General features: G+C 42.2%; 1 protein-coding gene and 1 long non-coding RNA gene across 2 annotated transcripts in view; both read right to left on the bottom strand.

Moving 5' to 3' along the window:
• LOC148216940 (uncharacterized) overlaps positions 1–26,974 on the bottom strand; it is a 589,705-nt gene that overhangs the window by 148,015 nt on the left and 414,716 nt on the right. The window lies entirely within an intron of this gene.
• Positions 22,540–25,820, bottom strand: LOC148216945 (uncharacterized). Its single transcript, XR_015798591.1, has 3 exons — positions 25,680–25,820; positions 23,661–23,757; positions 22,540–23,114 (listed from the first exon to the last, which is right to left on the bottom strand). It is a non-coding gene; the product is annotated as an uncharacterized LOC148216945 (long non-coding RNA).

Below are 26,974 nucleotides of genomic sequence, written 5' to 3'. Positions count from 1 at the left end.
AGTGATGTTGCTGACTTTCCATCTTCCAGAAGGCTGAAAAAGAGATAGGGGAATCAGCAGTGCTACACCTGAACTTAACTAGTTGTGAGGCATCTCTGAGCTAATAAAGCAAAACATAACAAAAATATATTTCCCAGGGTATGAAAACTCAGATAAGTAGATTCATGCTTACGGATGAGGCTTAGAAGATATCATCATCAAATGTGAAGATGACACATCTGGGGGGGATATTAGAGGATAGTATTCAGAAAGATCTTGACAAGCTGGAAAAACAGGTAAAACCCAGCAAAATGAATTTCAACAGGGATAATTGCAAAGTCCTACATTTGTGTAAGAAAAATCAAAGGCATGACTATCAGAAGGGGGGAAACCATGCTGGGCAGCAGTACATACAAAGCAAGTAACTGGATGTTGGGGTGAGTCGTAAGCTGAAAATGAGTTAACAGAATGATGAAGCTGCAAAAAACAAACAAGCAAATGCATTCCTAGGCTGGATGAACAGTATAGTGCCCTTGCAGTGTTGGTCAGATTGCACCTAGAATAGTGCTCAGAGTTCTGGACACTAAGAATGACATTGACAAATGGGAGCATATTCAGAGAACAACCAAGGTTTTATGCAGCCTGGAAGGAAAAGCTTCTAAGGAGCAGTCGGAGAGGTTTAGTATGTTCAGCCTGGAGAGAAGAAAATGGAGGGGGATGTAAGAGTTGTCTTCAGGTATCCAATGCACTGAAAACAGGACAGAATTTTTCCAGAACACAAGGAAAGCAACACTGAATTTAAATTACAAGGAAGTAGCTTTTGGCTGGAAAAACTTTCTAACTGTTCAGCTGCCTTGTGAGTTGGTAGACTCTCCTTCCCTGGAAGTGTTTGAACAGAGTCTGGATGGTCATCTGTCAGGGGTGCTATAGTATTGTGTGTGTGTGCCTTCAAGTCAGTTTTTGACTCCAGGCAACTGCCTGGACCAGTCCCTGCAGTTTTCTTGGCAAGCTTTTTTTGGAAGTAGTTTGCCATCACTCCTTCTTCCCAGGGCTGAGAGTGACTGGCCCAAAGTCCTTCAGCTGGCTTTGTGCCTAAGGAAAGACTAGAATACAGTCTCCTGGTTTCTAGCCTGATTCCTTAACCATCAAACCAAACTGGCTCTGGCTATAGTAGTAGATTCTTGGATTGGGCAGGAGCCTGGACTAGGGGCCTCTTCCAACCTTTCGGGTTAGGGTTTCAGGGTTTGAGGTGGTGCAGAAGAACATTTGAACCTGCTGACTGTAGAAAAGGACACTATCAAGGTGACCTGCTCAATGTAGAAAAAGATACTATGATATCAAATACTATGAAGAATGGAGAACAGGTAATCTTTTCTTTATTTAGGGTATCAGCATGCCACATTTTCAATATTTTCTGCCTTGAAAAGGGAGGGCAACCCCAAGAAGAGTCAGAATGAAGAAACAATGGTCACAAGGTGTCTTCTTCAGGGCTTTTCCTTGAGGATCTGGTGGGTGGTTGCTGCCTGGAATGGGTGGGTGGCTGGGGCCTAGAATTGTATCGCTCCTGTGGCCCCTCCCTGTGTGCTGATCCTGAGGTGCACCTTGGTTTACCAAGCAGCTACGGGAGATGAAGCACCAGAAGAGATGCTTGGAGTGCTGTTGGAGGAAGACTCGAAGCAAATGACTGGACACAGGTAAGAACCCATATTAGGGATTGCCTCGTGGCAATATGGGTACCAAAACATCAATATTACTCCACTCTTATTGCATCCACCTGTTTAAGGTGACACAGTCCCTCAGAATATCTGTTGGGCTGCTGTAAAGATTATTCAGGCTATCTGGTGGATAAAGTCACTCAGATTTGCTCTGACATGGACTGGACTGGGTTGGTGTGTTCTAGGTTCCTTTGATTAAATAGGGTTATCTATTGGGACCCCAGAAGTACACCTTCTCTGTAGCAGCACCTGCCCTCTGGAATGAGGTTCCCCTTGAGATCCAGATGCCCCCCGCCCCTCCCCCCCCGCTGTTGTTCAGAAGAGCCATGAAGACCTAGCTCTTCACTCAGGCCTTTGGCAAGGGAGAAGGAGAGGGAGATCCCTTGCTTATTCCATCCAGTTTGTTGCCCTTGCCATCTTTATCTTTTTTTTTCCTTTTATTGGTTCTATTATAATTTCTTTGTTTTGATTGTTGTGAGCTATCCAGAGTCATTGGGAGACAAGAGCATACAAGTTTAACAAATTATTGTAGGTCACACAGCCAGTTGTTTAGCCTGGATTTGACATTTTTATCCACCTATCGAGTCCTTCCCAAGGACCTGGGATAGGCAGATGTTGTTGTTTGATGGCATTAGAGGTATTATTGCAGGATATGGTGTCCAATCCAAACTCCATTGCAATATCTTGGCTGTATATTTGGACAATGTTGAGCAGTGATTCTATTTCAGACAGTGCTTTTCCATACTTCTTCAGATTGTCCATGTAAAGGAGGTGGGATAGCCTGGCAAATGTTTTTGATGTTTGATAGCCATGGTCTGACTTGTTCAGTATTGCTGAGAGAGGAATCAATGCAATGACAAGAAGTAGTGGTGACAGTTAGTCTCCTTGAAAGATTCCTCTCTGGATATTAACCTTTCCCAGTCTATCACCATTGACCAGCAACTGTGTCTTCCATTGTGCCACTAATCTTTGCATTCATCTTTGCAGAAAGCTTCTGATATTTTTACTGACTCTTGTTATTTCTAGGCACTTGATTATCCAATCATGTGGCAGGAAGTCAAATGCCTTCTTGTAATCAATCCAAGCTACATTCAAGTTGGTCTTTCTTCTCTTGCAGTTTTCCAAAATCATCTTGTCAGTTAGGAGCTGATCTTTTGTTCCTCTGGTGTTTGGGCGGTTTCTTTTCTTTTCTTTTCTGCACTGAACTGCACTGTTTCTTCTTTGTCAGGTGCTGACTGGTTCATTGGAGTCTCTCCATTGATGGATTGGTAGAAATGTTTCTGATTCAACTGAAATTAGAGATTCTGCCTATAGTGTGCAATTTGAGCTTTGTATCTGCTGATATTCTTTTCTGATCAGCTATTATTTGCTGTTTCATTATTTCCAGTCCTTCTTTGATCTTCCTTGTTTCTAGGTGATATTTCTTGATCAACTATCCTTTGGTCTTCTTGTTCTTCAGCTTCTTTTCTTTCATCTGTTCTAGCTTGCTTATACCTAATCTTAGCATGCTGATCTTACTTTCCAACCAAATCTTCCATTTTGGTGGTGCGCTGTTTGGCTTTTTTTCTTGTTTGTTGATTCTGCATCCAAGCTATTCAGTTATAACTGCAGCCGTGCTGTACATCAGTTGATTTATTTCTTGCAGTGAGTTGGTGCTTATATTTGATATTACAGAATTGGCATTTTTTTTGTAATAGCTTTATTAAGTTTTGTAATAGCTTTATTAAGCTTTATTAAGCAAAAGGATAAAAACTAACACAAACTAATAATCAAGAAAAAGGATAGAAAGTAAGCTAGATGTAAAAAAAGAGAACAAAACTGCTGAAAAATAGAAAAAGAAAAGGAGAAAAACAGAAATACAAAAAGAATGTCTTCTGACTTCTTATACAGCAGATATAAATAAAACATAAAATAACCTGTAACTCTAAAACTACATCTTAACATACATTTTTCCATAGTGTATTAATTTTACTAATCATCAAAACCATGCATTGTAACTTAATTTTTGCTGTTTCCCACAAAAAGTCCAAAAGGGACTTCCAATTAGTATAAAAGTTAGTGTTTTTTCTCTAATCAAAGCTGTCAATTTCACCATCTCAGCTAACTCCATCAACTTCACCATCCATTCTTCCATTCTAGGTAATATCAAATCTTTCCAACTTTGAGCATATAAAAATCTAGCTGCAGTTATCGTATATAAAAACAGAAGTCCATGAGCTTTTTCCAATTGTTTATCCATCAGTCCCAAAAGAAATGTCTCTGGTTTTGATTGTATCATAACCTTCAAAATCTTCTGGATTAATATATGTATTTGAGTCCAAAAGTTTTTAGCTTTATTACATGTCCACCAAAGATGATAGAAAGTCCCTTCTTGTTGTTTGCATTTCCAACATATATTTGGAGTCCCCTTAGACATTTTTGACAGACTTTCCGGTGACAAATACCATCGATACATCATTTTATAAAAATTATCTTTCAGTTGTTAACACAATGTAAATTTTAACCCTTTCATCTACATATTTTCCCATAGTTCAATTTGCATATTAGATCCAAATTTTTTAGCCCATTTTATCATGCAGTCTTTAATTTGTTCATCTTCTGTTTCAAATCTCAACAAAAGCTTATACAGTTTAGTGATAAGATGTTCATTGTTAGTGCACAATTCAGTTTCAAAAACAGTTTTATTTTGTTCAAAACCATATATCCTTTTATCAACTTTAAATCTTTCTACCAATTGTACATGTGAAAATGATTGAAATATATATATAAATATATATATAAATATATATATATATATATATATATCCTTCTGATATCAAATCCTCTCTTGATTTTATTTTAAATTCTCCCTGATGAACCATTTCTTTCCTGTAAAATGCTTCTTGTGGAGATAACCATAAAGGCATTTTTGGACACAATCTAGGTTTATATCTATTCCAAATTCTCAAAATGGCACATCTAATAAAATGGTTTTTAAAATCGACATTAACCTTAAGTTTATTGTACCATAGATAGCCGTGCCACCCAAATCTCAATTTGTGCCCTTCTAAATTCAATAATTGCTAATTCTCAGTGGCATTCATTCTTTCAACCAAACTAAACAGCAAGCAACAAAATACAATTTGAAATCAGGTAAAGCTAAACCTCCTTTTTCTTTAGCATCTTACAACACCTTATATTTAACTTGTATTTTTTTTTACTTTGCCAGATAAATTTAGTTATATCCTTCTGCCATTGTTTAAATGGTGAATCAGAAGTCACAATCAGTATTGTCTGTAACAAAAATAACATCCTAGGCAAAACATTTATTTTTATCACAGAAATTCTTCCGAACAATGATAATTGTAATTTCTCCCATCTTAACATATCTTTCTTAATTTTGTTCCATGTCTTAACATAAATATTCTGAAACAACATACAATTCACATTTGTCAGATTAACACCCAAATACTTTACCTTTTCTCAATCTTAAAACCTGTTTTGTTCATCGATTCTATTTCATCTTGTATCTTTATATTTTTAACATCTTTCTCTTTTGTTTATTAATCTTAAAACCAACTAATGCACCAAATTCCTTTAATTTTCTCATTAGTATCTCTATCCCTTTCAAAGGGTCTTCCAAAACACCCTTCCATAAACAAAAAATTATAGACCAGTATCGTTATTAAATAGTGATTATAAGTTATTTACAACAATTGTGACAAATAGATTAAAAATAGTATTGGCATCATTTAATACTTGTGCTAGCTCTTTCTTTGTAACAAGTTTCAATGCAGGCAACCTTATTCTGTTCTTTGTGCGCTGTTCTAGATGCTCAGTTATTCTTTGTTTCAGTTACTCTTGTTTTTTAGTTAGAGGGCTTCATTCTTTCTGGGGAGAAGGCAGAGAAGAGGGTGCCTGGTTTGGGAATGGAAACAATTCAATAGTGATCCTAGCTTCCTCTACTGCTGACTCCCCCTGATTTGTCTCTACAGCCTGAGCTACTTCTGGCAAGGCTTTGATTTCTTTGCCCTGGGTAGACCTTTGCAGTTCTTCCAATTCTACTTCTGTGAATACTTTATTTCATACTATAAATCAATGTTGATCTGCTAGCCTCTGTTCTGTTATTTCTGATTCTGGATGTTCTTTCCAGTACTGGTGCATTCTTTCAGATATCCTCTTTTTGTTGGACTTGATTTGTAATAGCAGATCATTATTTCTTTGTTTTCAGTCTTCATATATTTGCGACAGGTAAACAACTTTTCTTCCAGTAGTCCTGCAGCTGCTGGCCCTGGTTGCTCAGCCAACAGTCCTGAGTCCTGTACCCCTCTTGTCACCAGATGTCCAGGAATTAGAACACCTAGCGTGGTCCTTGTATAATTGATCTGGTATTGATTTCTATAAATTACATCTCACCATATCATTTATGGGAGAGACACTCTTCATCTGGCTCCTCTGATGAGACCTGTCCAGTATGGTCAAGACTTTGGCATAGTTCTCATCTTCCTCAGAGCATGCAAGCCCCACAACCACATCAAGGCAGTACCTCACTAGGGGTAACAAATTATTATGGTTGGTCACACAGTCAGCCAGATGTTTAGACTGGGTTTGGCATTTTTATCCACCTATCGAGTCCTTCCCAAGGACCTGGGATAGGCAGATGTTGTTGTTTGATGGTGTTAAAGCTATCGTTTACTGTTCCAAGTAAAGCTGCCTTTTGCAATTGACTGATGGTGATTTTGTCAATGCCGATGGTCTTCAAGTGGTGCTCCAGATGTTTTGGGATTGTACCCAAGGCACCTATTACTATTGGGATTATTTTTGCTTTCTTTTTCTATTTGCAGGTCTTTATATTTTGTGATTTTCTCCAGTTCTTTCTCTTCTCTTCTACTGTCTCCAGGTATTGCAATGTCCACTATCCAGATTTTTTTGTCTTTCTTATCAACAATGGTTAAGTCTGGGGTGTTGTGTGGCAGGTGTTTGTCTGTTTGAATTCTAAAGTCCCAGAGCACTTTAGCTTCTTCCTTTTCTATTACTTTGTCTGTTTTGTGGTCCTGCCAGTTCTTGATTGCAGGCAAATGGTATTTCTTGCAGATATTCTAATGCACCATTGTTGCTACTTTGTCATGCCATTGTTTGTAGTCTATCTAGATGATGATGATGATGATGATGATGATGATGATGATGATGATGATTGGTTGCACAGTCAGCCAGATGTTTAGACTGGATTTGGCATTTTTATCACCTATCTATTGAGTCCTTCCCAAGGACCTGGGATAGGCAGATGTTGTTGTTTGATGTTGTTAAAGGTATCGTCACATGATATAAGCTGTTCCAAGTAAAGCTGCCTTTTGCAATTGTGATGATGATGATGATGATGATGATGATGATGATGATGATGCCAGTTCTGAGACATCCCTTAGGGAGAGGCTCAACAGGTAGGAGATCATTTCTTGTCAGCTGGCAGAGATAAAAATAAACTTAGCAATAGAGATGTTCTGCTGGAACTATCTTCCTTTCCTCTGGATAATTCCATATTTTGGACTTCTTAGTTAACAATGTCTTCAGCAATGTAGGGAAATTGGAAGAGAGATAGTGTATAGGAAGTTTTCTAAGGGCAGTGCAATCACGCGAACACGTTTGCACATGCTATTGCTGCTGTTTCCCTAGGAAAAAAACTGGCTTTCTAGCCTTGCAGCTGTGAGCAACAAACAAGACTAGGACCATATAAATTGTCAGAATAGGCTGTGAAATGGTAAGGTCAGGGGTTAAATGAATATGGTTGTTTATGAGGACACCGCCTGCATCCATTTGCATTTTAATGTTCTCTCTGTGAGATGAAAAACCATTTTGGGGACAGCTTGTTCAGAAATCCCATTAACTTGTTATTTATGGGACTCCTGACTACATGACCCTTAGCCTTGTTTTGTTAAACATGAATCAGGCGGGTGGCCACATGGCTACTATTGTTTTTTGTAGCATTGAATGTCATTGAATTCAATTATTCTTTGCCTGACACTTTCCAAGTTATTATTCTCATAATGCTCAACTTTTTGTTTTCCTATTGCCAACCTTGCTATTTCCATCTGCCTTAAAAGCCAGCAGCATGTTGAGCACACAGCACCCTAAACTGCCTGAGAGACATTTGAGCAGCAGGATCAGGAGGCCCTAATGCTGGGGCAGCCCTGACTGAAGATTTCATAGGTTATCCAGAAAGAACTGCCCCATCCAATCCACCCACCCTGGTCTGAAGTCTTTAATTAAAGTCGTAGGAATGATTTCAAGAGGTCCAGCCTGATCATGGAAACCCGACCTGAGCAAAAAAGAGTTGGGCCTCACTGGGAGGTCTGGAGCAGTTGGGAGCTCTCCAAAGTCTAACACTGCAGCCAAGCAGCTCAGGTTACTTAGCTCCAAGAACACTTCGACTCTGCCCACTGTCTCTGCGCAGTCTGCATTGACCCCCTCCATCTCCCTCCTTTCACCTCCTCCCCAAGAACAGAGGTTGCATCGGACCCAGCTAGCAGACCATGAAGCATTTCCTCCAGCTGACTGAAGACCTTGCCACTGGAGGAGGAAAAAGCATTTGGATCTCATGAATGTATTTACACCTCATTCTTAATCTGGTCCTTCAGAAACAGTAAGTGAAATGTCTTTCTGCAGGGCAAGCAAGATGTGTGGATAAGGCCAAACAGCTGTCAAGCAGACAACTAGATCAGCATAAAATTTGCTGTCCCCACTGAAGATCACTATCCTGCCACAGTAACCTGGTAAAGGTTGTATCCTTATTCATGGTACATAGGGCACTTTAAGGAGAGTGCTTGGTGCATTCCTATAGTTTTCCCTCTCTTCCCACTACCTGGCACCAATCTCTCTCTTTAATGAAGGCTGGAGGAAGAAGTGGGATTAGCTAACTGTCAATACCTATTCTGGTTTTGTGATACAGTTCTGCACTTGTGTTCAAAAGCAGTCTGAAAACAGCTGATAGCTGTGAGGAGAATTGGGCCATGGAAAAGCAAAGAGAGGGCAGTCTCTCTGTCTCTCTCCTCACTATGCAGGGACCCTCTGGCTACCACCACTTGGCAGCAGCTCTTCAGGCTGATCCAAGTCTCTGAGACTCCATATTAACTGGCTGGTGGATTAAGTCACATGTAACTGCTCTGGGCTGGATGCTGCCAGTTGGGCAGAGTCCACTGAGGTGAACAAGGTGGGGACTTGTATTGTTGGGTGGACTCTTCTGAGCTTGAAGAAGTGGACAAGGTTCTCAGTGGTATGAACTCTGCCACTGGTGGTCTGGACCCTTGCCCTTCATGGCTTCTAGAGGCATTCAAATGGGATGTGAGTAGCCAGACCAGGTAATTGTTAATAATTTTTTGAGGGAGGGAGGGAGGGAAGAATTTTGCCTGTTTTGAAGGAAGCAATTATGCACTCTCTTGAAGAAGACGACTTCCCTTGAGCCAGCTGTTTTTGATAAATTTTGCCCTGTCTATAACTTTTGGAAAAGGTTGTTGAGATAATTGGTGATGACTCGGCTACAGAGAATCCTGGAGAAAAAAAGGCCAGTCAGGATTCAGGCCAATTCTTAGCAGAGAAATGGAATTAATTGCTCTGGCCAATGACTTTAATGGGGACCTTGACAAAGGAGTCTGCCCTTCTTGGTCCCATCTGACCTTTCTGCGGCAATCAATACTTTCAAATATGGCATCTTGCTGGACCATCTGGAAGTTTTAGGATTAGGGTCACTGAGTTTAAAGCCTGCTGAACCCATAAGCACATAAGATATGTGAGGCAGGAGATGGCCGGTACACCTTTTCTGTAGGAGCCCCCATGTTTTGGAACTCATTTTCTTTAAGGGGTACCCTTAGAGTCATAGAATCATATGTTTGAAAACCTCCAGTGACTGGGAAGAAACCACCCCATGAGGTAACCTATTCCACTGATTGACAGCTCTTACTATCAAGAAGTTCTTCCTCATACCTAATCTGTATCTACATCCTTGAAGTTTCATCCCATAAGTTCTAGCCTTACCCTCTGGAGCAAGTGAGAATAAGTCTGGACCCCTTATAATGTGACAGCCCTTCAGATATTTGAAGACAGCTGTCATGTCCCCTCTCAACCTTTTCTTCTGTAAGCTAAATATACCTAGATCTTTTCACCATTCCTCGTAGGACTTGGTTTCCAGGACTTTCACCATCTTGGTAGCCCTTCTCTGGACTTGCTCCAGTTTATCAATGTCTTTTTTAAACTGGGGTGTGGAGAACTGAATGCAATGCTCCCAGCAAGGCCTGACCAAGGCAAGATAGAGCAGGATAATTACTTCCTGCGATCTGGACTCTACACTCTTCTTGATGCTCCTCAAGACTTTGTTGGCCTTTGCAGCTGCATTACACTGTTGGGGCACAATGAGCTTGTGATCCACTAGTACACTCAAGTCCTTGTTGAGCCAATTTCTCCCCATCCTGTACATGTTCTTTTATTTCTCTTACCTAGATTCATGACTTTACATTTCTCCTTGTTAAATTTCATTCTATTAGTTTCCACCCAGTGCACTAGCTTGTCTAAGTTTTTTTCCACTTTTCACTCTCCTTCCAAGTATTAGCCACCCCTCTTAGCTTTGTATTGCCTGCAAGTCTGGTAAGCATTGCCTCAATTCCCTCATCCATATAATTTATAAAAACCTGATAGGCATTCCTTGATCACGTAACTCACAGAAAGGGGGAAATTACGGTACTGGAAAAGATCCGAGGCTGAGCAAAGAGAAAGACATAATCAAAATAGTGATAAAACAATATGTGGAAAAGAAGAAAAGGAAGAAAGAAAATGGCTGGACTCCAATGCCATAAAAAGGAATAAAAAGAATAATACAAAAACCTGTGATATTTTACGGTAAAGAGAATTGAAAATATGAGCTAGAGCAGTCTCAAAATTAAGTTAAAATTAAATTTTAGTTAAATTAAATTAAACAAAAGGAAACTAGAGAAGCTCTAGAAAAGGAAATAAGAAAAGAAAGCTTTAGAAGAGAATGTGCCATTCAGAACTTGAGAAATAATTGGTCAGAACAAAAGAATCAGGGGCTTAAAAATATGAATAATATATGGCTGACCTTGAAGAAAGAAAAAGGCTGGAGATTAATTAGTAGTGTGGCATTTGAAAGGACAATAGATTGCAAAGCAGAAGAGGGAACTGGATAAAAGAGTGGGAAGAATGAAGGAAGCAAAAAACAAAAAAGTAGCTCTATGCTAGAATGTTGTGGGGTATGGCTGTGGAAGAAGTGCACCTTCTCATGACCTAAATTAGTCACAACTGTATATTTGTCCAGTGAAATATTTTGAAGATAATGGGGCACTCTGCCACAGGTCATGTATTCCTTTTCCACCAAAAGAATTGACGTGCAATAAGGGTTATGCCTCTTCCTTTGGGCTCTGAGATGAGACAGTATGAAATCTTCCAGAGGTCTTAAAATCCCCCAGACCTGATGTGCCAATGAGGCATCTCCTTTCTGCCTTATTCAGAATACATATCCAATATCAGCACAGCCTTGGGAAAGTTCTCACTAGGGAAGAGACACCAAGTCAATAATTCATATTGCTGTTGCCAGTGCGAGGGGCATTTACCAAACAGCCTCCATTCCAGGCAGAATAATGCATTAATAAGATGTTCCAGTATCCTTCTGCCCCCTTCCCCTTAAAAATCCAGAATTATTCAAAAGGCATTGCTAAGCATGTGTGCAGAAATATAAATCAGCTTATTTTGAGTGGTTCTGTACTTGCAAAAGGGATGGATGGGGGCTGGTTGCATCAGTGGTGAACGAATCCAGGGTGAACTGCCCCAAGAGCCTTTCTATGAACCCTGCTGATTTGCATCCCACAGATCATAGATTTGGGTCCAGGAGGGTTCAGGTCCAGAAAAAAAGAGGATAATCATTGAAATAAACTCAGTAAGCTCAATTATTTTGTGATCTTAACAGGAACGTGAACTCTAATCTTTAAGGGTGCTGAAATTTCCCAGGCTTTCAGAAAGTCTGGATTGGAACTGGACTTCAGAAAAATACAATTTTTCCTTTTGATCTGCCCCTTTTGGCTTTGACCGCATCCATTTTCCCTTTGTAGTGCTAGACCCACATACCTCCCTTGGCCCAAAAAATGTTGCACGGTATTGATAAGGTGTGAATTCAAAAATTCTTTCTGCAATTTTTATAAAATCTTCTCACAGTGGGAAAAGTTACCTATTACACAGGTAATAACCCCTCCTCCCAGCATCCCCTAGAGAGGGCTGAAAAAGCAGGGGGGAAGGTATTCTTTAAACTTTCTGCAAATGAATGTAATGAATGCAATGAAGATTTTTCTTTTTTAAAACTTAGAAAAAATGGAGAACTTGTTACTAGCAACATCAACCATATTTCTTTTAAATACTGCCCTTCCAGTTTCCTTTTTCATTCCCTCCCCTCCATATTGCTGAATGGAAACAGCTCTACTCTAATGTCATTTGGGCCCTTTGCAATCCCATCTGCAGTTTAAATGCAAGAGGTATAATGATTTAGAAACCAGAAGAATAACTAAAGAGCCCAACAGTCATTATCTCAAATAATGAGACTTTTTAATGCAAAATCAATGTTTGTTATAATGAAAATAGATTCAGCAATTCCTGCTGGGCCAGATGTGCAAATCTTTCTGACTGAAATAAATGTGGCTCCTTATTTCTAACACCCTGATGAAGATTGTTATGCAAGGGTAAACATAAAATGTCCGAAATTATTTACTGCTATTGTTACCGTATTTTGTGTGATTCCCTTATAGAAGAAAAATCTTGCCAAGATTGAATTCAATCACTATCTATGTAATCTTTATGAGTTGCCTATCAATAACAGAAAGAAAAGGAAAAGTGTAAGTGCATTTAAGTAGTATAATAGTGATTGCCTATCGCATACAACTTCTGTGCATTCTACGGCAGCAAACCCTACTGGCTAGTGGATTAGAGAAGATTTGTGCCTGGATGGAGGTTGTAGGGGGATTCTTCTCTCTATTCCTCTAGAAGATGTGGGCTTTGAAAGGCCCCTGGACGATTTCTCTCTAGCTCCCCTCAAGGAGTTCCCCCTTCTAGGGGTGCAGTGCTTGGGCTATCCATGCAGGTCTCATGCTTGTCTTGAGTCCAGTCTCCTTGCTGGTTCTAGGAATCAATACACCTCTGGAAACCATTTCAGTCTTAGGAATCTGACATTTTCAGCAAACTTTTGAAGGGTATGGTTCCACCTCTAGGAAAGGAGGGTTTTATTTTTTACAAGACTATCTGCTAGCTGATGCCTCTTGAGAAGAACTTGTAGCTCCAGGTTCCAAGGCCCCTTAGCCAGTTTTCAAAACCACATTTGCAAACATACAGAAAGTCTCTCTGAGTTACAGAAGCATATGACGAAACAGGAAAAAAGGGGTTGTCATGAAGAAGAAGGAATGGGCTTATTCTTTATTGTCCCAGAGGGCAGGACCAAAATTAATGGGTGAAAGCTACAAGGAAGGAGGCTAGACATCAGTGGTAAGTTCTCCTTCATCCAGAGGCACTGATCAAAGGGTTGAATTATGTGACCTCCATGATTCTTGGATTCTCAATCCAAGAGATGGCAGGCTGCATAACGGGAAGAGGCAAAGGTATCAGAAGCAATATGGTGGCCCTGGCTATATGACCTGTCAGTCATTTTTCATATTTACTGAGCAAGAGATTGGACTAAATGACCCCTGTGTTCTTCCACCTCTGTGGCTCTGTGAGTTACTCAGGCATGACTGGTTTGTGATAAAACCAAGCTGGGCGCTATTATTGCATTCTTATCCAAACATTGAGAAATATGCTATTGAATAATCTGCTCAAAACATTGCCCAGTTTAGACATCAGGTGTGTGTTTTCCTGGGTCCTCTTTTCCCTTTTTGAAAATAGGAATGATATTGGCTCTCCTCCTCAAACATTATAGTAAGTAGTTCTGCTAGTTCCCTCAGTCCCTTGGTGTAATTAATCAGGCCCTGGAGACTTTTAAATTTCTGACCTCTGAAGAAGAGGTGTGTGAGAGAAGAGGAGGATTCTACAGTGGACAATACCAATAAGTTTAACAATGATAATGAAGAATTTTAACCTTCTCAGGCATTTCCCTGCATTGGTACGTCAGTGGACTCAAACAAAAAAAGTCCATTTTTACAATGAAAACTATTTAGTAAAAGTTCTGATTATTTTAAATGGCTATTGGAATCATAGAACAAAGTAAAGCTTTTGTTAATAAAATGACAGTCAGTAAAAAAGCACAAGAAGCAGAACTTTAGTGGCAGAACCTAGTACACAGCAAAGGAAGTCACACTTTGGGTGAGAAAGTAATCATGCTAGCATGTAAAATAATAGTGGGGAAAATGCTAGGACCAGATGCAGTCAAGAAATTGAAAAGGTTCCACTGTCAAACAGTACAATAGGTTGGCATATTGATGACATGTCATATGATGCTGAAGAGGTTTTGTGTGATAATCTGAAAAACAGCAGCTTTTCTATCCAAGTTGATGAGTCAACAGATTTCACCAATAAATGTCATGTTATGGCATTTGTAAGATTTGTAAATGATGGTAAAATTCAACAAAACTTTTTCTGCTGCAAAGAACTACACAAATATGCAAAGACCAAAATGTATTTAAAGTTTTGTCTTCGTATCTGGAAACAAAAAGTCTGTCTTGGAGGAACGGTGTTGGCATCTGTACTGATGGCGCGCCATCAATGGTTGGCTCCATGAGAGGTTTCATTTCTCTTGTAAGAAAAGAAAATCCTGATGTTGTCCCAACACACTGCTTTGTTCACAGAGAGGGTGTCAAAAACTCTTGGAGATGAAATGAAAAAGTTCTAGATGGTGCTATAAAAATGGTTAACTTTATTAAATAAAGACCAGTTCACACAAGAATGTTTTAAAAACTGTGTGAAAACCTGGGCAAAGAGCACATAAGTCTCCTTATGCACAGAAATACAGTGGCTCAGCAGAGGAAGAGTTCTCAAAAGAGTGTTTGAGTTGAAGGCAGAATTGCAAGAGTATTTTCTAGAAAATATATTCCACATTTCACTGAGTGCTTTGAAGATGGAGATGGTTGCAGAAACTAGTATACTTAGCAGACATCCTTCGTCACATGAACCAGCTGAACAAGTCTCTGCAAGGCAGTGGAGAAAATGTCTTGACTTCAAGTGACAAGATTCTTGGATTTTAAAAAAAAACCTGAATGTTTGGAAAAATCATGTTGCAAAAGGAAATACTGGAATGTTTCCACTGCTGCTTGGGCTTGAGAGTGAGGAAGAGTATCAAAAAGTCTCAAATCTACTTGAAAACCACCTGGAAGTGTGGGCATGGGATTATATCTGGTGTTCCCCCAAAAGTAACGATTGCAGTTTTCTTGTAAAGAAAAGCAGAAATAACGTAAATAAAATAATGAAGTACTTTTCTTTCTCTTCAGAACAGCAGTTACAGTAGCAAGAAATAAATAAACAGCAAATTTAAACTATTAACTGGTTTATAAGACTAGGCCATATTTTAGGCCGTACTTTATCTCTGAGCTGAAGAGCTCAGACATGTGCTTCTTCTTCGTAGCGTGGTGGAGGAGGAAGAGGAAGTGACCTCACAGAGTCACCGCCTCCTTCCACGTGTCCATCCAGGAACACAGGATCTGTGCGTTTTGACTGCATTTTTCCCACAAACCTCTTCTCAGTCAAAACAGTTCCTGTATTAAATTTTTATTAAACTAAACCACCCAGAGTCCCATTTTGACTCGAAGGTTCTCGAAGCTGTCTCTTGGTAGAGGCTTGGTGAGAATGTCTGCAGTCATATCTTTTGTATGACAATACGCCAAGTCCACAAGTCCATCCTGGATGGCTTCACGCACAAAGTGATATTTGACTCCAATGTGCTTTGTTCTTGCATGGAATTTCTCACTCTGTGACAACTTCAGGCAACTTTGGTTGTCTTCCATGAGGCAAACGGGCTTCTTGCACACTAAATCAAAGTCTTTTGTCAGTTGGTCAAGCCAGGCCATTTCTCTGCAAGCTTCTGTAGCTGCAATGTATTCCGACTCTGTGGAAGACAGGGCTACACAATTTTGCTTATAACTGCCCCAAGAAATGGGACCATTTGCAAACATAAAGACATAACCACCTGTGGATCTATTGTCTTTTGCATCCCCTGCCCAGTCAGCGTCCATGTAACCTATTAGTTTTGGATCGCTGTCAGCTGGCAATTTTAATTTACAGTTTGCGTACCTCTTAGATATCTGACAACTCTCTTAACAGCTGTCCAGTCACGTTCAGTGGGAGCACTTACTTTTCTGCTTAAAATCCCTACTGCATTCGCTATGTCTGGTCTACATGTTGTGGCTAGGTACAAAAGTTTCCCTATTACTGACCTGTATCTGTTGTTGTCAGGTAAAAGTTCTGATTCCTCTTGACTCTTCAAAAAATCAGTAGCCATAGGTGTGGCAACCAGGTGTGCTTCTTGCATCTGCAGACTCTCAATTAATTCAGTAACTTTCTGTTTTTGGCTTAGAAGAAAAGAACCATCTTCTTCTCTTTCTATCTGAATTCCTAGATAATAATGCACTTTTCCTAGTTCTTTGACTTCCACATCTTTGCTTAGATGCTCTACTATTTGGGAGTAGTTTCTGTCATTTTCAGTCGCAATTATGAGGTCATCAACAAATGCCAGAATGTAAGAAAATTGTCCATTATTGCATTTGGTGTATAAACACTTGTCTGCATGGCCTTGTTTGTATCCTAACTGTATTAGCACGGTGTGTAGATTTTCATTCCATGCCCTAGCGGCTTGTTTTACTCCATAAAGCCCCTTCTGAAGTCGCATACTAAATGAGATTCATTTGGTTTGATGAAACCTTTGGGTTGTTTTATATAAATCTCCTCTGAGATCTCGCCATGTAAGTATGCAGTTTTTATGTCTATGTGTCTCACTTGCATTTACTTTGAAGCTGCTATGCTTAAAAGTGTTCGGATAGTGGTATATCTGACCACTGGGGCAAAAGTGGCATCATAGTCTTCTCCATACTGTTGACTGAACCCCTGTACTACAAGCCTCGCTTTGTAGCACTGTAGTTTCCCTTCTGCATCTTGTTTAACTTTAAAGACCCACTTACTTCCAATAGCCTTTTTGCCTGGAGGTAGCTGGGTAAGAGTCCATGTGCTAGAACCTGCATCACCCAACTGTTGTTGTTTTCCATTATATTGCATTCGTTGGGAGTTGGAGTGATTTGTTTCTGCCACTTCTAACTAAGGGGGGGTGGGTTTGCTGTTAATGGTTGTAATGGGAGCTGGGAAGCAACTTAACCATATATGGGCAATTTAGACTGGCTTGATTGCCAGCAAGGCAGCTGGGGCCCAAAGAGCCAGGAAGGGCCTCAGGTGGGAGCAGGAGGAAGGAGAGAGGTCACCACCAGGTGGAGAAGAATTGAGATGCCAGGCAATAAGGGGAGGGGGATAAATAGAGGGAAGTTTACCCAAGGCTTTAGTTTTAGCAATGTTCTGTTTACAAGCTACATGTACCACGTAATAAAGAAATATTTTTCTGAACCAAGCCTGGTTACATGAGAATGCTTCAGAACTGGGAGTTGGACATTGTGGACTTGACATTTTGCTAAAACTCTCTGATACTAGATTTCACCCGAGAGGAAACTCTACGAGGCATTTCCAGCAACTTAGTATGGCCTCTGAGGAGCTGCAGAAAAGTTCACCGGAGGCACCAGCAGAAGTGGAGGAGCGGCAAGTCCCCCTCATGGAAGCACTAGCGGGCGCCGGACCGAAGGACCCAGCGAGGTGGCTGGCCCACCGCTGGGACCCACCAAGAGACCTGAACATCTGGGATGATGCCGGAGGGTTCACCCCAGACATGCCAGCCCGTCCTCAATGGTCGAGAGCCCTGGGGACAGCGACCGGAGTGACAACGGCATGGGATGAGGGGCAACGGGTGAGGAAGCTGGAAGGCGAAGTGCGCGCCCTGAGGGAGGAATTGGGCAAGCTGGGGATTATGGCGCGGCCTCCCGTGCATCCTCCCATACCCAGACAGGGGTCGGCACAGCTTGCCCAGCCCTCCCCGATCGCTCCGATGGAACCAGCAACCCTTCCCCCACCTCTGCCCCCGTTCCAACCCCTTGCAGGCCGCGGCTGGGGAGCAGGCCAGCAGCAAGCCACCCCACAACCGCAGCAGGAGGAAGGGGACCTATTGCGAAGATGGGGGCTAGTAAAGAAGTAAGACGGAGACCCTGCCCAACTGCCCGCCTTCCTGAACCAGGTGAGAATCTGCATGGGCACATGCGGGCACCTATTTGCCAGCGATGCCTGGAGGGTGCTGTATGTATCCCGCTTCCTGGTAGGCGTGGCAGCTGAGTGGGTGAACAACTTGAATGAAGCAGAGGCCCCAGAACTGGGGGACTTTGACCGCTTCATCACTGCCCTACGGGACCAATTCGAGGACCAATGTGCCCGCTCGCATGCAGCGCAGGCGATCAGGGAGCTGAAACAAGGGGCGCGCCCCGTGTCAGACTATGCGCTGGAGTTCAAGCGCTTGGCGGCGAAGCTCCCAGACTGGCCGGAGGGGTTCCTCGTGCGGCTGTTCCAGGAGGGGCTGGACCAAAGGCTCTTCGAGAGGGCCGTGGTGCGGGGGTGCCCGGAGACCTTGGCGGGATGGATCACCCACGTCTCCGTGTTGGAGGCGCAACTGGCCAGAGTCAAACCGCATGGCGCGGAGGCGAGATGGCGGCCCCCTAGCGCCGCAAGCCAAACGGGGCGAAATCGGCAAGGAAGGAGTTAACCCCCTCGGCAAGGCCGCAGGCTGCGAGGAAAGCCTGCTTCATGTGCGGCGAGAAGGGGCACTTCGTGGTGGCCTGTCCCCAGAATCCAAGGCTACAAACCACGGCGAAAGGGAAAAAAGCCGAGAAACCTGCAAGAGCGATGAAAGCCCCACAGAAAAACACAGCAGCGAGAGGCGAAGAAGAGAGGCTGAGAATTGCCTACCTCTCAGACAGCAAGGACGAAGGGGAGAGCGCAGCGAGAGGGAGGAGAGCCCAAGGCGCGACCAGCCGATCCCGAGCAAATCGATCGAGGACATCCGGGTGAGTCCGATGACGTATGAGGTAGCGATCGGTGTTCCGCGATCGACTCGTCGGGCCCGGCTCACAGCATTGCTTGATTCAGGTTGCTCCCGGAGTTTGATCAGCCCCGTGCTCGTCAACAGATTACATTTGAAAGTGCACCGGCTGAAAACTCCCATAATCTTCAGGCAAGTGGATGGAACAGCGGTGGGGGGAGGTGCAGAGGCTTTTGAGTTAAAAGTTGGAACGCACCGGGAGACTTTAAAATGCCTGGTCGCGCCACTGGCTAGTTACCCCCTCATTCTGGGAATGTCCTGGCTGGAACGGTGGGACCCCCACATCAGCTGGCGGGAAAAGACTCTGACCTTTCCAGATGGCGGGCGTGGGATTGCAAAGGCGGAGCCCAACCCACGAGGGGAGCTGGGGGCAGCAGCCCTGAAGGAGCAGCACCAAGGGAGGAAGCCCCATGTGGGGGGAGAGGAGGAAATCCCCTGGCAATATAGGGACTTGGCAAAAGTCTTTAGTGAAAAGGAGTCTGACCAACTACTGCCACACCGCCCCACAGACTGCGAGATTGAGATGGTGCCAGGAGCGAAGTACCCAACCCCAAAAATGTACTCAATGACCCAAAAGGAAATGGGGGCATTGAGGGAATTCATTGACAAAAACTTGAGCCGGGGCTTCATAGTGCCTGCCAAATCCCCTCTGGGGGTGCCAGTACTTTTCAGAGAAAAGAAAGATGGGACTTTACGCTTATGCACAGTCTATAGGGGGTTAAATGCAATATGCACAGAGAACAAGTACCCTCTGCCATTAATAAAAGACTTGTTAGCTCATTTGGCGAAAGGGAAGATTTTTACCAAACTAGATTTGAGAGAGGCATATTTCCGCGTGCGGATAAAAGCTGGGCACGAATGGAGGACTGCATTCCGCTGCGCACTGGGACACTATATGTATCGAGTTCTCCCATTTGGATTAAAAGGCTCACCTGGGGTATTCATGCAACTGATTAATGAGGTCTTGCACGAGTTCCTCTACTGAAGAGTGTTGGTGTACTTGGATGACATTTTAATCTACACTGAAACAATGGAGGAACACGTGAAATTAGTCAGGAAAGTGCTGGAGAAACTGCTAAATGCGCAGTTGTATGCAAAATTATCCAAGTGTGAGTTCCATAAGGATTGCATTGACTATCTGGGCTACAGAATATCTCATAAAGGGGTGGAAATGGATCCCAATAAGGTGTGGGATGTCCTAACCTGGGAGGCCCCAAAAACCAGGAGACAACTGCAAAGTTTCCTTGGCTTTGCCAACTTTTACAGACAGTTTATTCCTAATTTTGCACAAGTAGCCCTCCCTTTGACTGATCTTTTAAAAACGAAGGACAAACCCACCTCAGCAGCAAAAGCTCCAGGGACCTCTTTAAAATGGACAAGAGAATGTCAGGAGGCTTTTGAAAGCCTCAAGCAATTATTCACTGCTGAACCCATCCTGAAGCACCCAGATCCAGCAAAGCCTTTTGTTATTCAGGCCTCAGATGCCTCAGATGCCTCAGATGTAGCAACTGGTGCAGTCCTATTACAAAAGGATGGGGAAGGAATGTTAAAACCATGTGCTTACTTATCTCGAAAGTTCACTGAAACTGAGAGGAGGTGGCTGGTGTGGGAAAAGGAGGCTTTCGCGGTGAAATGGGCTTTAACAAATTGGAAACATTTGCTGGAAGGAGCGGAGGAGGCTTTTGAGGTTTGGACAGACCATAAGAACTTAGAAGCGTTGACATCACCCCGAAAGTTGTCTCCTAAACAAATAAGATGGGCACAATTCTTCAGTAGATTTAATTTCATTTTAAAATACATCCCGGGAGGGTGGAATTTCTTGGCAGATGCTCTTTCCAGGCTGCCCCAGCACAATAGCCAACGGGAGAAGGTGGTGTCAGCTGTAATCCCCAACCGGCGGGAGCCAGAACTGGCAGCTGCAGTCACCAGATCACAAAGTAATGCCACCAAACCCCTCCTCAAGTCAGAGTTATTAACGGACTTAAATCGCTTCCTGGAACAGGATGAATGGTTCCAGAAGAATAAGGAAGAACTGACCCAGAGGGAGGGGGCATGGTGGAAAGCAGATAGACTGTACGTGCCCCTGGAGGTTTGCAAACTGGTACTACAAAGGTGCCATGATGATAAAACAGCAGGACACTTTGGTTTTGTCAAAACTTTACATCTACTATGCAGGCAATTTTGGTGGCCTTCTCTCAGAAGGGATGTGGCGGAATATGTAAATATCTGTCCTGTATGTGCTATGCCAAAAAGGCAAGGGGGGAAACCACGTGGGTTGTTGCAACCTGTGGCAAGCCCTGAAAAACCATGGAAAGAAATAGCCATGGATTTTATTGTAGGCCTGCCAGAGAGCAGGAAAATGACTGTAGTCTGGACTGTTACTGATCTCTTCTCTAAACAAACTCACTTCATCCCGTGCAAAGCCATCCCCTCAGTGCCTGAACTAGCTGCATTATTTATCCAACACAAATACAGATTACATGGTTGTCCTGAAAGAGTGATCAGCAACAGGGGGGTCCAGTTCTCCTCTAAATTCTGGAAGGCATTTTTAACCCTTTTGGGGTCCAAGCAAGCAATGAGCTCTTCCTTTCATCCTCAGACGGACGGAGCGACAGAGAGGAGACATGCGAGGTTGGAACAATATTTGTGATGTTTCATAAACCATCAACAGGACAATTGGGTGGAATTATTACCTTATGCTGAAGTGGCTTACAATAATGCTGTCCACGATAGTACTGGGCTATCACTTTTCCAAATTGTATCAGGGCAAGACTTTGTACCTATACCTGAACTTCCTCACGGTCAGACAGGGGTTAAAACAGTGGATGAATGGGGTAACAGGATAAGGCAATTGTGGCCAATCGCTGAAAAAGCTATTGCAAAAGCCAGAGAAAGTTACAAAGCCCAGGCAGATAAGAAGAGAGCCCCCCCCATGAACCGTGGAAAGTGGGGGACAAAGTGTGGTTATCTACCAAGAATCTGAAATCTTCCAGAGCATGTAGAAAGCTTGATAATAAATTCATAGGACCTTTCACAGTGGATAGAGTAATTAACCCTATTTCTGTACACTTGAAACTCCTCAAAACCCTCAGGAAGATTAACCTTGTCTTCCACAATGAACTATTGAAACCATACAAGGAATCTGATAAATGGAGGCCATCAGTGGCCCCTCCTGAACCTATTATGATCGAGGGGGAACAACACTTTGAGATCAGGGTAATATTGGACTCTAGAAAATTCAGAGGAGACATTCAGTATTTGGTACATTGGAAACATTTCCCTAAATCGTTGGCTGAATGGGTCTCCAAAAGACATGTTAAAGCTCCTGACTTACTTTTGGACTTTTATAAAAATTATCCTAACAAACCCAGGTAACCTTGTTGGATTCTATGGAATGTATGTCTTCATAATTCCAGTGCCTCTTTTTCTTATTTCTAGGGTCCCAGGCCATCGTGGTGAAGAGGGGTTCTTTTTTGGGGGGGGGGCAGCATGTCAGAACCTGCATCACCTAACTGTTGTTTTCCATTATATTGCATTCATTGGGAGTTGGAGTGATTTGTTTCTGCCACTTGTAACTAAGGGGGGGGGTTTGCTGTTAATGGTTGTAATGGGAGCTGGGAAGCAACTTAACCATATATGGGCAATTTAGACTGGCTTGATTGCCGGCAAGGCAGCTAGGGCCCAAAGAGCCAGGAAGGGGCTCAGGGAGGAAGGGAGGAAGGAAAGAGGTCACCACCAGGTGGAGAAGAATCGAGACGCCAGACAATAAGGGGAGGGGGATAAATAGAGGGAAATTTACCCAAGGCTTTAGTTTTAGCAATGTTCTGTTTACAAGCTACTGTATATGTACCACGTAATAAAGAAGTATTTTTCGGAACCAAGCCTGGTTGCGTGAGAATGTTTCAGAACTGGGAGTTGGACATTGTGGACTTGACACCATGTCTTGTTCTTGTGCAGTGCATTGATTTCTTCCTGTGCGGTATCCTTCCAGACACATGCTTTGATGGCTGGCATCTGTTCCACCACTTCCCAGTTGGGAGGCTCTAGGGGTTGTGCCAACCCTGCAAGGTAGGACAGTCGTGGTGGTGGGACACCTTTGTTGGATCTCGATGAGCGTCTAATCTGTGGTTCATCGGCTTCCTCATCATCTTCCAATTTAGGCATCTCTACATCAGGCAGTTCCTCTTCATTTCTGGTGCTGCTGCTGGGAGTCTGGTTCTCTGTGATTTCTTCCTGTTCATTTACTGTAGATGATGTTATGGTAACAGAAGGCAGATCTGGACAATCACACATTTCTGGTGGAAAGTACATGAGATCTGATGTTTCCTTTTCTGATTGCTCAGAAAAATCTATAACACTTCCTCTCTTGTCAACTTTGTTTTGTTCATCAAAATAAACTACATGTCTTGAGCTGACCTGTCCTGTTTTAAGATCCATGACTCTGTAGCCTTTTCCTCCAGCAGCATAGCCCATGAGAATGCCCTTTTGTGCTGTGGGGTCCAACTTGTGCCTATTTTCTTTGGGAATATAGCCATAGGCAAGGCTCCCAAACACACAAATGTGCAACAGATTCAGAATTCTCCCATGCCAAAGCTCAAAAGGTGTGCGTGTAGCTCCTTTGGTTGGCAATCTGTTCTGGAGATACATCGCAGTTGCGGCTGCATCTCCCCACATGCGCTGGGGTAGAGATGCATCTTTTAACATGCATCTTGTCATCTCTATAATGGATCTGAACTTTCTTTCTACAATTGGGTTTTGCTGTGGTGTGCATGGGACACTTTTCACATATCTAATTCCTTCCTCTTCCAAGAAAGTTTTCATCTCATGTGAACAGTACTCACCCCCGTTGTCAGTTATGAGAACGAAGGGTTTTCTCTGGAATTTGTTGTTTACCATGGCAAGGTACTTTCTGAACATCTCTTGTGTTTGATTCTTTTCCTTGAGAAAATACACAACACAATATCTTGAAAAATCATCCAGAAATATCAGAATGTACTTATTTCCTCCCATTGAGTGAACATTCAGTGGACCACAAACATCACTGTAAACTATATCAAGCACTCTGGTACTTCTCTGTTGAGTACATGATGGGAAAGAAGGTTTAACACTTTTCTCTGTAATACAACTTACACACTTTGTTGTTGGTAAAGCGTTTAGTCCTATCTTTATTCCTCTTGCAAGCTCCTTGCACTGCAAATCCATTACAGCATTGATGTCTCTGTGTCCAAGTCTCCTGTGCCAAAGTTGTGGATCCACTTCATCCTTCTGGCTTGAATGCGCCACCATAGATGATGGGGGTTCCCAAAGATTCATCTCATATCTATTAGGCTTGCTTCAGCATATAAACTCCCATCTTTAGACACCTGGCACACATCATTTTCAAATAATATATGGAAACCTTTTCTGGCTAGAGTGGAGACACTAAGCATATTGCAGTTCAGTTCTGGAGCATACAATACCCTTTGTACGGGATTCTCTTTTATCTCACAACCTATTTTGCATTTCAGCACTCCTGACCCTTCTCCATGTGCATTTATGATTTTTCCATCTGCAATTTGAATACTGCTACCTTGTGATAGGTCAATACTTTTAATGTCCTCAAAGAAGTTCTTATCATGACTGAAATGACTAGGCACTCCAGAATCTATAATCCATTTGTTTGACTTGGTTTCACAATTGTTGACAGACTCTTTTCTTATAAAGGAAAACTTCTCTCACTTTTCCCTTTCCTATCATTTGGTCACTTAAATGCAGGGAATCTTTGCGACTTTGGAGCTTTGCAAGCTTTAGCTATATGTCCTTCCTTATTACAATTAAAGCACACAATTTTCTTTTGTGTCACTTTCACCTTCACTTGGAATTTTGACATATAGTTTGAATCATTGGCCTTTTCATTTCTAGTGGGAGTTTCCTGTCTCCTTTCTACACACTCTTCTCTCAGATGGGCAATCACTTTTCTTACAGTTAAGTCTGTCTTCCCATCCATAAGGATTGCAAAAGTCTCAAACTTAGATCCTAGTGATCCCAGGAAATAACAGATTTTCTGTTCTTCCTGCATTGGGTATTCTGTGAGTTCTAGTTTTTCAATCATTGTCAAGAATTGAGTCACATGGCTGTTACAATCTGCTTTGGATATGAGTTTCAACTTAAATAAGTCTCTTATCCAGGCCCGGTGAGAGCGTTTACTTGCAAATCCATATGACAATTCCAAATTCTTAAGCATTTGGGCTGCAGTATTCCCCTTCTTAACGTGGATCATCTGCACATCTGAAATACTGTCCAGAATTATAGCCACTCCTAACTTATTCTGTTTTTCCCATGCTTTGATTGAATCTTTAGCCTCTTCAGTAGTGCCAGTAAGGCCTTTCATTTTCGATACAATCCAAAATTTCTTTAAGATCAAATATGACCTCTAGGCGCTTTTTCCAATGGATAAAATTTCTCTCTGTGAGTTTGGGTAGCTTGAGGCTTCCCTCAGTAACGTGATTCTGATTGGCCATCTCAGGAATCAAAATTGTGCAAAAATTTAAAATTGTTTAAATCTCCAATGAAAAATGAAAAATCTTTTTCTCCCTAGCTACTGTTCTGCAAAAATAAAATGGGGGGGGGGGGTAATCTCTTTTACAATGGAGACAATGGAAGTCACCATGTGCTCACCAGAAAAAAAAAAAGGGCGCTTTGAATCTTTCTTCTCTCTTAAGAAAATCCAGCGACATCCACTAAAATATTTCAAATTTCATCGTGTCTGGGCCTGTAACCCTTTGTGGACATGGGATTATATCTGGTGTTACCCTTTTGTTCCCCCAAAAGTAACGATTGCAGTTTTCTTGTAAAGAAAAGCAGAAATCACGTTTACTCACATGAAGTACTTTTCTTTCTCTTCAGAACAGCAGTTACAGTAGCAAGAAATAAACAAACAGCAAATTTAAACTATTAACTGGTTTATAAGACTGGGCCATATTTTAGGCCGTACTTTATCTCTGAGCTGAAGAGCTCAGACATGTGCTTCTTCTTCGTAGCGTGGTGGAGGAGGAAGAGGAAGTGACCTCACAGAGTCACCGCCTCCTTCCACATGTCCATCCAGGAACACAGGATCTGTGCGTTTTGACTGCATTTTTCCCATAGGAAGTACTGCAGAACATAACTGATCAGTATTTTCCTTCCCTTTTGACACAAATGTATGAGGGATCCTTTCTCTGCATCTTCTGCCCAGCCTGAGAACTTCACTTTAAAGGAAAAGGAAGAACTTAGAGAGCTGCAGTTTCATCGTACAAGATGAGATTCACTGATCTGCCCATGGTCAAGTTCTGGATTTCTGTGAAAGAAGAGTATCCTGCCATTCATAGGAAGGCGTTGAACATTTTGCTGCAGTTTTCAACTTCTTACACTTTCTTATTTAACAAACATCAAAAGCAAAGACAGAAATTGTCTTATTTCAGTTGAAGGTGAGTATTTGTGCAGCAAAAAACAAGCACAGGTTTCACATTAAAGAGGTAAATTTCATTCTTTAATTTTAGTTTAAGAACACTGTTAATGCACGTATACAAGCCTATGCATGAAACAATATAATAATTTTGTAACTTCTGGCCTATATTTGAGCCTGGATGTGCAGGGGTTCCCCAAGACCTGAAAAATATTTCAAGGGTTCCTCCAGGGTCAAAAGGTTGAGAAAGGCTGAGCTAATCCGCTTATCCCTCCCATAAACAATTCATTCTACACTGCTTTACTATGTAAATACATATTTAAACAATATAGGTGCACACATCTTTTATCCTTGTCAGTTTAAGAAGAGACACATTACCCTTGGGTAATGGTAGGATTCTGTTTTTCTGCTTCATGTCCTGGCCAAGGAGCAAGTCTGCCTGAACTATCCCTCCATGCCAATGCAAGGCAAGATAGGTTATTTCTGAAGCCCAGAATCTGCTGTGCAGAAAGTCAGGTGGGCCCTGCTCAGTTTTAGAATGTTCCATGGATGTGGTCTAAGGAAGTGGCAGGTTAGTTTGCAGCTTCCCCTTAAGGACTTTATCTCAGTAAGTTTTTGTCTGATCCTGACAGGAAGGTGGTATTCTGAAGCATTGGGATATGGACAATCAAGCACCTAGTGGAAATGGGTTTTTGATTCCAATTTGTGCCCAAACTCCACTTTCAAAGTTTT

This window comes from Python bivittatus, unplaced genomic scaffold, assembly GCF_059951505.1.
Source record: "Python bivittatus isolate LINGU-HERP-01145 unplaced genomic scaffold, Pbiv_v1 ctg000040_np1212, whole genome shotgun sequence".
NCBI lineage: Eukaryota > Metazoa > Chordata > Lepidosauria > Squamata > Pythonidae > Python > Python bivittatus.
Note: the sequence above shows the minus strand (reverse complement) of the source record. Positions and strands in the feature narration are given on the sequence as shown.